Source organism: Urocampus carinirostris, chromosome 6, assembly GCF_059441175.1.
Source record: "Urocampus carinirostris isolate Australia breed hairy pipefish chromosome 6, RoL_Ucar_1.0, whole genome shotgun sequence".
NCBI lineage: Eukaryota > Metazoa > Chordata > Actinopteri > Syngnathiformes > Syngnathidae > Urocampus > Urocampus carinirostris.
Genome location: NC_142354.1, coordinates 45968532 through 45980053, shown reverse-complemented (window position 1 = coordinate 45980053; position 11522 = coordinate 45968532).

Sequence of the window (11522 nt, the reverse complement as noted above, 5' to 3'; positions counted from 1 at the left end):
GATGGAAAGGAACTCAAAATTTAGCTTGACAATAGCAAAAAATATCAAATGTTAGCTCAATAGCAAGCAAAAAATGTAAAAAGCTAGATGATTTGCTAAATAGCTAAAAAATGTGGGGAGATTGCTGGCCACAAAGCTAAAAAGGTAGCCATATGGCTAGCTCAAAAAAATGCATGTTTTTGCTCATTCACTTTAAAAATCCCCAAAACGTGAAATTAATTTTTTTGCATTTCCTGCAAAATAAGCCCATAAAAATGAATAAATACGTTTGTCTAAAACCTGAATAAATTATCTCTCTACTCTCTTAATTTCTTCCTTAAAAGACATTCTCAATACTTAAATATATTTTTTATCCACAAAGCCCATGAACTGTAATTCCTTTATTTTAATTGTAAAATAATATTTGATCATGTTATTACCAACTTAATTATTAAATATAGGTGTTAATAGACTCAGTCCACAAATAAAAAACGTTTTATTTGAAAAGCACAGAGACCGTGCACAGGTGAGCAATTTTCAAAACAGGTCCCCGGGTTCTACGCTGGAGACCCGTTTTAAACACCGCGGCTCTAAATACGAAACGACTTATTCCCTCCCTTTTGTTGGGTGACAGCACCGAGGAAAACAGCAAGCTAGTCTTTTCCTCAGCCCACTTGCACTTGAAATACATCTTTCTAGATGCCAGTATTAATCATATAGTACATAACAGAAGCAAAACGGGTGGTTTGACTGTTTTTCAATTTCATATTTCGTCACAAGCCAGTAACGGAGACAGGACCCAACCCAATAGCGTTTGTTTTACTCACTTTTATTGAGAGAGAGAGAGCAGTGCTTGCTTCCACGATCCGATAATCGTCGGTCACGGGTAGCTGATGTCAGGAACGCGGAAGTGGCACTCCGTGCCGAGCGAGCGTAGTCATAGGCAGCGGGAAAACAGGTCGATGGCCGGGACGGGGGAGCAAAAGAGAAACGGGTCCAGAAACAGGTCGGCAACAGGTATCAGACAGGAGAAAACGGGGCAGGAGAGTGTCGGATAGTACAGAGCTTGCCTAGCTGAAAGCATAGGTTCGCAGACGGTCTGACGGCTTCTTGGAAGACGGGGGTTTAAAAAGTGTCAGAGAGCCAATCAGCGAACAGGGCTGTTGGTGAATCAGTAATCATGACATATTTAAAAATGTTCTTGCGGTATTTCTTTTTTGTCCCCCTCAAAACAAGTCCAAAATTTCTGCATCCGAATTGAACAGCAGCGGAAGTTATCCATCTAAAAGGCTACACTTCTTTTTCCGGCGCCAACGTCAGGTCGCTGAAGTTTCCTTTAATCCTTGAGAAGTAAGAACAAGTTAATGCATTTTGATCCGTCACCTGGACACGACAACATTAAGACGACTTCCTTGTCTTGGCTGCAATCTGGCACAATTCTCCACAGTGTGGTTGCCCTTGTGTTTTACACCTCATTTGCGTTTTCTTACGGCGCAGTAGTAAATATGTGCTTGTCTTTGTGTTCGCCATCTTGAACGGATGCAAAAAGACGTGATGTAAACAACTCTGAGTCGAACTGAAAAGCAATGCAGCTCGGAACTAGGTCTAAAAATGTGAAAGGGGACGGGAATGATTTAGGAAAGGTGAGGCTTTTAATCCAGTGCAGCTTACACCAAGAGAAAATCGAGTTTTCTTCTCAAACTTGAGCATGCAGATTTAAAAGTGGCACTCTGTAGTCCGGAATTTACGGTAAGAGTGTGGAAAGGCTTCGAAAGGCCTGGAGGGGTGGGCGGGCTTGTACAAGCGCAGATTTTAATGAGCTGTTCTCCAAGATAATGAAAAGATACTGAAAGCAAAACGTTGATCTTGACTTGTTTTTGAACTATTGTGCGGACGGCACAGTCCCAAAAAAAACAGGAAAGAGTCAGACTCGCCGCTGTTGTCGATGCTGTCGGGCATCCGAGCGAGCCGTCCTGTGAGGAGCGTGGAATCCTGTCCCTGAGGGTTCCATCTTTTCCTGTTGCTTCATTTAGCTCAGGGCAAAAGATAAACATAATTGATTGATGGATTTTGCAGATAATCGGCCTCAAATTCAATACATGAGGAAAAAAGCTCATGTAGGCCTATTCGACTTTTCTCATATGCTATCATGAACATACATGCAAACAGTTATGGTTTACGTTTCATGTTATATTTGTGTATCATTTGATTTCAGTGAACCAAGCTGAAAGAGGCAGTTTTCTAGTTTTAGTCGTACTTGAGGAGCCAGCATTCCACCCTAATGACAAAGTGCGGCACAAATCAAGTAAAGAAATGCTCCTCTCAAACGGATTGTGCAGTTTACAGTATTTTATACATTATAAAGGATTATATACGATTGACTACAAGTTACATGTATTCAGTTTAGTGCAATAAAGATATTCACTGACTGTGCTTGAGTTCAATGTACAATAAAATGTCAGGGCAGGCTGTGTGAAATGCATTATGTTTTGTCTAGTGCTTGAGATAACATGATTTGTGGATTTGCTGACGCAAAATGAACCAAACATCAAGGCGCTGTGGTAGGATTGTTGTGCGCAAACAACCGCTTGGACCGCCCATGGGAGGAGCCGAGACGCCATCATGCGGGGGGAAGTTAACCAATAAGAGAAAGCTAAAATGGGCTTCAGACACATAGCCAATAGGAGAATAGAGGGATGTTTTTGCTTTGTTTATTGAAATGTATAAATGATCCCAGGCAACTCGCATGGGGACGGTCTCCTGTTGGTACACTTAGTTCTGCTGTTAGGAATAATAAACATCCGCCCCCTGGTCATTTCTCTCTCAAAAAAAAAACAACGCGCATAATTGTTAGGTGAATGCAGGTTGTGTTTGGTTAATGGAGTCAGATAACTCATTCAAACAATTTGGTAAACGCTACATTTTGATTGTGAATTCCAACAAGTTGAAAGCAGAGATAGTAGATTATACTCACTTAAAAAAAGGATAAAAAGACTATCAGAATAAATGGGCCAAAAAAAGAAAATAATTCCAATGTAGTGTTGGGAATTAAATATTAAAATATATCGTTTACCAAATTGTTCAAATGAGTTATCTGACTCCATTAACCAAACACAACCTACATTCACCCAACAATGCACGCTCGTTTCTTGACGGAAAAGATGAACAAGAAAAGCTGACATTTTCTCACAGGGGCAGATTTAATTCGTTTAACAATTTAACTAATTGATGGTATCACGGCTCATCCCATGGGCGTGCCAGGGAAGCCCCACGTGGGCTCCGCCACCTCGCCTCGATGTCTAGAAAACTCAAAACAGCAGATTGTTTCTCAAAACATTGTCTGCCGTCCTCCGTCATCAGGGCCCCTCCGCGTCTGGATGCGCTGATTATCTTATCAGCCTCACTAGGATGCTCTAAACTTTCACTGCTCATTGAACTTAAGCCTACTGGGTGAAAATCTTCATTGCACCAATAAATGTAACTTGTATTCAATCGTATAAAATCCTTTATAGTCAAATGTATAAAATCCTTCAGTAGTTCTTTGAAAAACTGGCCTTCGTTCTACTAATAATGCCATGAAACAGAATAGTGCACTAACAATGGTGCAATGAAGATAAGTGAAATAGCATTTAGCAGCAACAAAAGGTGTATATATTCACAGTTCTGCGCAAGAGCATATATTTTTTTCCTGGTTTCATTTAGCGACAAGAAAGAGAGGGGAAAAAAAACAAAGAGGGACAAGGGAGTGTCTCGATTGTGACGAGCCGGGGATGATAGAGTGCATCAAGCTGTGAAATGCCGCTAACCCCCTCCCTTCCGACCCCCTCCTCTTGCGCGCACACACACTGCTAATTTAGCGGCGTGCACCCCCCACCGCATAAAGGAAATTAAAGAGCTGCGTACGGGAGGGTAAGGCTGCTGATTTAAAGTGTCACTGGGGGATGGGGACACGGCACATTCCACTTAATTACTGAATAATGAGGAACAATTCATTGTCTTCTAGTTAGAGACATCTAAACGCTTGTGGCTGCTTATTGCAGAGAAGACGGGCCTTCTCTCTCTCTCCTTCCCTTCGTCTATTTAGAGTGTCTGACTGGGAGCTATGTCCTTTTGCTTAAATGTTTGCGCATTTAGCAAGGTGCTGCAGGATTTTATACATTTGACTATAAAGGATTTTATACCATCGAATACAAATTGCATTTAATGCAAAAGATATTCACTGGCTGGGCTGTGGTGCGATGTCAGGGCACCCTGCTGGAAAATGTTGTTTACAGGAACGGCACGATAAGATAATCCAGATGCAGAAAGGCCCCGATGATGTAGAAACGCTCGGTGTTGTTTTGAGTATTCCAGACATCGTGACGCTCTTCGACGAGATGGTGAAGCCTAGGGGGGGGCTTCTTTGGCACGCCCAAGGGAGGAGTCGGCACGCTATTATGCGGGGAGAAGATGGCCAATAGCAGATTGTGATTCTTTTCCCGATGTCTCTCAAAGTCTTTTCTCATTCAATTCTTTTCGAGGTCGCCAAAATTTTCAGGTATTAAATATCAAAATTGTTTACCAAATTGTTCGAATGAATTATCTGACTCTATTAACCAAACGCGACATACATTCATCCACCAACTATGCGCTTTCATTTTTTGGAGAGAGAAATGACCAGACGGACCACACGGGGGCAGATGTTTGTTATTCCTAACAACAGACCTAAGTGAACCCAATCAGAGACGGCCCCCATCCAAGATGCAAGGGATCATTTGTACATTTCACAATCAAAGCAAAGACATCCTATTGGCTATGTGTCATCTGCAGTTAACATTAGATTTCTCTTATTGGATCTCTTCACCCTGTATGATGGCGTGTCGGCCGGGTTCCACAATTTTCACGTACCAGCGGCGCTCCGACGTCTGGCCTTCTGCGTTTGGCCTTCTGCGTCAGCACTCACCAGGCATTATGTTTTCAGAAATATGTCTCGCACTCCACACAGCCTGCTCCGACCTTCCACTGTACACCGAACCAAAGCACAGTCAGTGAACATCTTTATTGTATTAAACTGAATACATGTCGTTTGTAGTCAATCGTATAAAATCCTTTATAGTCAAATGTATAATATCCTTTAATATATAGAACTAGCGTTTACAAACCGAGCGTCGTTTTCTCTCACAACGAGGTCGACCTCTCGGAGAAACAATGTTTTGTAACGTTGATTTCCCCGTCAGGAGACGACAGCGATCTGCCACTCGAGAGAAGCCTCTTTGACGAGAGAAACGTCTTTGAGGAGAGAGGTTGAGGGGAGGAACAAGGACGAGGGTCCTATCCACGGCGCGGGCGAGAGATTTCGCCTTTCCAGTGGCACTTCAGCTCGAACGCCGGCACGTCAGACGAGAGCTTTCAAGATTTTTTTCGCCGCTGCTTGAAAAAGAGCGTCGGGACCGTGCCACGCTAACATTCTGAAGGAACGGAGGGCTGGCTTTTTTGGCCGTGACACCGACTGCCGGGGATTTCCAGTTCACTTCAGTCGCTCCTTCACGGTTCAAGTCCGTCCGAGACAACCGGGCTAGTATCGAAACAATGACAGAGGTTTCAATGCTTCTGATTTTATGCAGCATACACTAACTAGCGTTGAAACCTTTGGGATCATCCAGACAATGGAGTGTTTCTCATAAAAAAGTCACTCTTTTTGTATCAAATGAGCTGTCCAATGTCTATCCTTTTGCCCATCATCATCTCACCCTATCGATGGCCGGTCTACGATTTTCTTTGCGTCTCATCGTCTTCTCTTCACTATACATGTTGACGCTCGTCTTTCGCAGTTAGCATTAAAGCTAGCTGCTCGTCGAGAACCTGAAAAACATCTGTTTCTCACTTTCTCCACTTCTATTTATACTCAGTTTGAGTTTATCTCTAAAGGGAGTAGTACACACCATTGTAGGAGATCTCCAGTTTTTTGGGCATTTTCATCAAGAATAGACTGTCTTTTTCTGGCCATTCTGTAAGTTCAATGAGACTCACAAATGTGATCCTCCAGTCAAATGAAGTTCAGTTTCATAGCTTCTCTAACGAGCTAAACTGTTTTTAGCGATGCGAAGATCATCACACAATCATTCATTAGCCTTCTAATGCAATTAGTACTATACTATTAAGAGACTGAAGTGCTGCTTGTTGAAAACCTGCCTCTACTCACCTATATAGACATATAGCATGCATTTGCAGCTAAAATAGTCATTGAACACATTAACAAACTTTAAAACTGTCCTGACCAGAACCGAGACAGGACCCAATTGCATAATATTAGTTTTATTGAAGGAAGAAGGAAAGGATTGCACACACGATCCGGAGATCGCTGGTCACAAGGAGCAGGTTGAGCTGACGCGGAAGTAGAAATTCCGTGGCGAGCGATGGCGGTGTCGGGAGCGGGAAAAACAGGTCAGTAGCCGGGACAGGAGAGTAGACCTGGTCGAGATGGAAAACTGATCCTTATTCGGGACCGGAGAACAGACGATCCAGTGTTCGCTGGACGCGGGAAGCAAGTCGCTCTCGTACTCAGATTGTGATTGGAGCACGGAAGTGGATCTTCTGTAGTGAGCGATGGCAGTGTCAGGGACAGAAAAACGGGTTTGTAGCTGGGACAAGGCGTGGTCGGGGTTGGAAACGAGTCGTAAGCCAGAACGGGAGAGTAGACGTAGCCGGGGACAAAAAGAGGTCGTAAGCCGGGACGGGAGAGCAGATGTGGTCAGGATCAAAACAGTTCATAGCCGGAGATAGATGGGAACAAAAACGGGACAGGTGGGAGTCAGGGTCGAAAAAGGCTTGCCTAGTATACATAGAGATTCGCAGACGGACTGACAACAGGGGATTAACAGGACTGGGTTCAAATTGTGAAAGGAGTCATTTATTTCAAGGAGTCGGCTCGTGAAGTTGCCACGTTCGCAGAGGGCGCGTAACAATTTTTAACTACATAGCGGTTCACTGCCAAAATCCGGTGGGATAAGAATACGGTGTATCCATATTTTGTATTATACCTAAATGCAAATTTCATTTTAGTCATTTTATGTCACGGTTACCATGGCGCCCAATTGGCCCCGCCCGTATGGCGCCAGCTGCACCTTGTTGACAGATTGGCTCCCTGTCAGTATTTAAACTCTGTCCTGTCAGTCCCCTTTTGTCGGTCCGTCTGCGAATCTCTGTTATTACACAGTAAGCCCTTTTCGCCTGTCCTGTTTTTTGCTCCTGTTAGTCCCCAGCTACGATCTGTTTTGACCTCCGGCCCCGAATAACGATCTGTTTTTTGATCTCGACCACGTCTACTCTCCTCTCCTGGCTTTCGACTCGTTTCCGATCCCGATCACGTTTTGGCTCTTCTTTCTCGACGACTGACTCGTTTTTTCCGTTCCCGACACCGCCATCGCTCGCCTCGGAAGTCCCACTTCTGCGTCTGAGCAACCTACTCCCCGCGACCAGCGCTCTCCGGATTGTGTCTGCCCTCCTTTCCCTTCTTCCCAATAAAACTGTGCGAAACGTTACGCGAGTGGGTCCTGTCTCTGCTCTGGTCATGACACTCTAGTATAAAATAATCAAAGAGTGAGCATATTTGATGACGCAACCACGATCGAATGGCTATTATTTCTCCACGTGTAGCTCGTCTTTCCCATGCTAGGCCGGCTTTTCCTCAGTGGGGGTTCTTTCTTCATCTTTTCAAAGGGCTTTTTGGACGACTTTTATCCGGCGAGAGTGGGTTGCCTCATCCCAAAATGAAACAATTGAATGGCAAATTCCGACATCCCAGCTACAAATATTTAAAAAAACGGACATCATGTACACTACGGGTTAGGGGTCACTGGGAAATGTCCTTATTTTTTTGAAGGAAAGGCGTTGTTTTCACCACTGCTTCCGATTCGACGCGTAAAAAAAATGTTCAATTTGGAAAGCAGTGTGTCAGGACCAGAACGGAAACAGGACCCACTTGAGTGACGTTTACCACAAGTTTTATTGAAAGAGAGCAGAAGGGCTGCGCGCACGATCCGGTGTTCGCTCTCGTACTCGACTTGTGATCCGAACACGGAAGTGGATCTTCCGGGGCGAGCGATGGCGGTGTCAAGGACGGAAAACTGGTCGGCAGCCGGGACTGGGAGAGCAAGACGTGGTCGGGGTTGGAAGTGAGTCATAAGCCAGAAAAGGAGAGAAGACTCATTCAAGGACAAAAACAGGTTGCAAGCCAGGACGGGAGAGCAGACGTGGTGAGGATCAAAAACAGGTCATAGCAGGAGACAAACGGGAGCAAATAACAGGACAGGCGTGAGTCAGGGTCGAAAAAGGCTTGCCTAGTGTTCACTGAGGTTCGCAGACGGACTGACCACAGGGGACAGACAGGACTGAGTTCAAATACCGGCAGGGAGCCAATCAGAACCCACGGTGGTTGGCGACAAATGAGCGGTCACAGCTGAGTCACATCAGTAATCATGACACAGTGTCCTTGCAAATGAATAACTGCATGGTACAACTGTAAATCTTTTCAATCATTGCCTATATTAGCCAAAAATGTCTGCTTATTACTGCAATACATACACAGGTTTTCACGGCGCCCAATTGGCCCCGCCCGTGTGGCACCAGCTGCGGCTCATTGACAGATTGGCTTTCCGTCTATTTAAGCTCAGTGCTCTCACTCTTCGTTTGTCAGTCTGTCAAAGAACCTCTGCCCCGCAAAACGTGGGTTCTGACTCTATCTCGTTTCCTGTTGGTATTCCTGTCCGGTATTGTTCCTGTTTATTTTGTCCTGTTTAATATCGGTTTCCAGTTTCGTTCCCGCCTAGTTTTTGTCCTGTTTATTATTCTCTCCTGTTTTAGTTACTGTGTAGTTTGTCCTCTTTGATTTCGATATCCTTTTTCAATATCAATCCTGTCTGTCCTGTCCTGTCCACTATTGACCCCATCTGTCCGATATCTGCTCGGGCAATTGGTATCAATCTCGTCGGTCGCTGGCTTCCTGTCTTTCCACGCCAGACCGTCTTCCTAACATGCATGACTCCCCATTTCCCGTAAAATAAAAGCTTGTGTGAGAAACGTCACGCATTTGGGTCCTGATCCTGTTCCGGTTCTTGACATAGGTGCGTAGAGGCTCGCTTCCAATAAGCAGCATTCCAATTTTTTAATAGTACCTTGTATTTGCTAATTGCATCAAAGGCGCACGAAAGATTAGAAAATAATTATGCAATGATGTTAGCACAGCTCAAAACGTTTTTTTCTGGTTAGAGAGGCTATGAAAAGGACCTTCCTTTGACTAGAGCATGTCATTTGTGGGTCCGATTGAACTTTTCAAATGGCCAGAAACGGACGACTTTCAAGAGAAACTCCAAAGTCTGTTTAAATTGCCAATAGACTGAAGATCTCCTTCAAGAGTATGTATTACTCCCTTTAGAGAACAACACAGAGTAGAAAGAGAAGCGGCAAGATGACGAGAACATTAGAGTCTCTAATTTTTTTAATGAGACGCCTTGCAGGTGCCTTAACTAGCATCTTAGTCAAATAGTCCCCAAAAGACACCTGTGTCCACAGCAAATTGGCGACTCCAAGATCATCTAAAAAAAAGCCATATCTGAGCCTAGCCAAAAAGGGCAAAAGAACCCAGATAATGGACAACTTCTTTGAGAATGAAACGTGTGACATTTTTAAGGAAAACATTCCATTGTCTGAGTGAAACCAAACTTTTGAACGCTAGTGTAAGCCGGATAGCTAAACTATGTTTACACCAGTTTTTCACGGAAGTGGTTTCTCATGTGGCATCTATTAGGCTAGCAAAGAACATCCAGGACAAAGTCTCCTTCACACCGCACGGATTCCATTTGGCCCCGTGCCGACGGTGAGCTTCCAATGACGTTGGCAAAATATTCTCGGCTCCTATCAAAACATGACAGACAAAGTCAGCAACATTTTATTACCGCCGCTCTTTTCCTCCGTCGAGTGATAATGGAGCCAAAGGCCAAATGCTGAGCTGGCCGCCTTTAAAAGGACCGTAAATGTATTGCTATGGCTAGCGTGCCGTACGAGGGATCACGGTGTGGCCGTTGGATTTCCGGAGAAGCTCCTCTTTCAGCTGCGCTTACTAAAAAGAGCCGTCTCAGTTCTCAATGAAAAAAAAATAAAAAAATGAAAGATCACTTTTTTGGTCGAATCGGTCTTGGCGCCCTCTGCTGGACCAAAGAGTTCTCCAACTCTCAGCAAGTGTATTGCAATGGCTAGCATGCCGTACAAGTGATCATCGTGTGGCGATAGGATTTCCAGCTCTTTTTGGAGAACCTCCTCTTTCAGCTAGGCTTACTAAAGAGAGCCGTCTCAGTTCTCAATGAAAAAAAAAAAAAAAAATGAAAGATCACTTTTTTGGTCAAATCGGTCTTGGCGCCCTCTGCTGGTCCAAAGAGTTCTACAACTCTCTGCAAATGTATTGCAATGGCTAGCATGCCGTACAAGGGATCATCTTGTGGCGATAGGATTTTGGAGAAGCTCCTCTTTTAGCTGGGCTTACTAAAAAGAGCCGTCTCTATTCTCAATTAAAAACAGATTGAAAAATCCAAGATCACTTTTTCACATCGGCATTGGCGCCCTCTGCAGGACCAAAGAACAACTCTCAGCTTCACAACTGAATTCTGTGCACTTTTATTTGCACCGATTAAACGTGCTCATATATCATATCTATCTATTAAGTTGTGGACGCTTTCAATTGAAGTCCTTTGTATCGATTCGTTGTTGCAGCCCTACTTTATTTATACAATGTGGCCGCACCGGTGAGTTTGTGAAATCTCACCTTGAAGCGAGGGAGCGTGTTCAAGGCGTGTAAATGAAGCGTCCCCCTTCCCTCCGTTCCTTCAAATGGGAGTTTGCAGACGACGCCGGCGGTGCAGAGATCCTTCCCGGCCTTTAATTAGCTCCGCCGAGAATTGGTGTCGTGGTTAGCTGCCGTAATGAGAGCCCGCGTTTGTGTCACCTTGACAAAGGCCAGGAAGACACCTGATGTCACTCCGTTTTACTTTGAAACTTTCTTGGATAAGCCGATGTTTCGGCCATGCTAAACATGTGCACGAAGCTTCCGTGAGCACTAGAGGTCGATCGATTATCGGGGGGAATGATTATCGGCACCCGTATTTGGGAAATTGACGGATATCGGCGTCGGATTTATTTTCATTTGACGCGTCGACGAGTCTCATACAGCCGAGACTCTTTTCTATCCATCCTGCACTGTGAGTTGAAAGGGAAGATGAGTCATTTTAGCCGAGTTGAAATTTAAATTCATTTACTGTAAAAGGTTTCAGAGAGCTTGATTTGAATTGATAACAAGCATTCTTGGTTTCTTTTAGTATAGTTAAAACATTTTACCGACAGTTTTTCGGCTTTTACAGCAAAAGAATATCGGCTCCAAACATCGGTTATTGGCATCCTCCGTAACCGTAACGGCTCAATCGGCTGGCTCTCGAAAGTAATCGACGAGAGCCGGCTCCTCACCAAGCAGGAGTCAACTCCCTTCAATGATGTGTTGTTAGCGAACACATTGACTC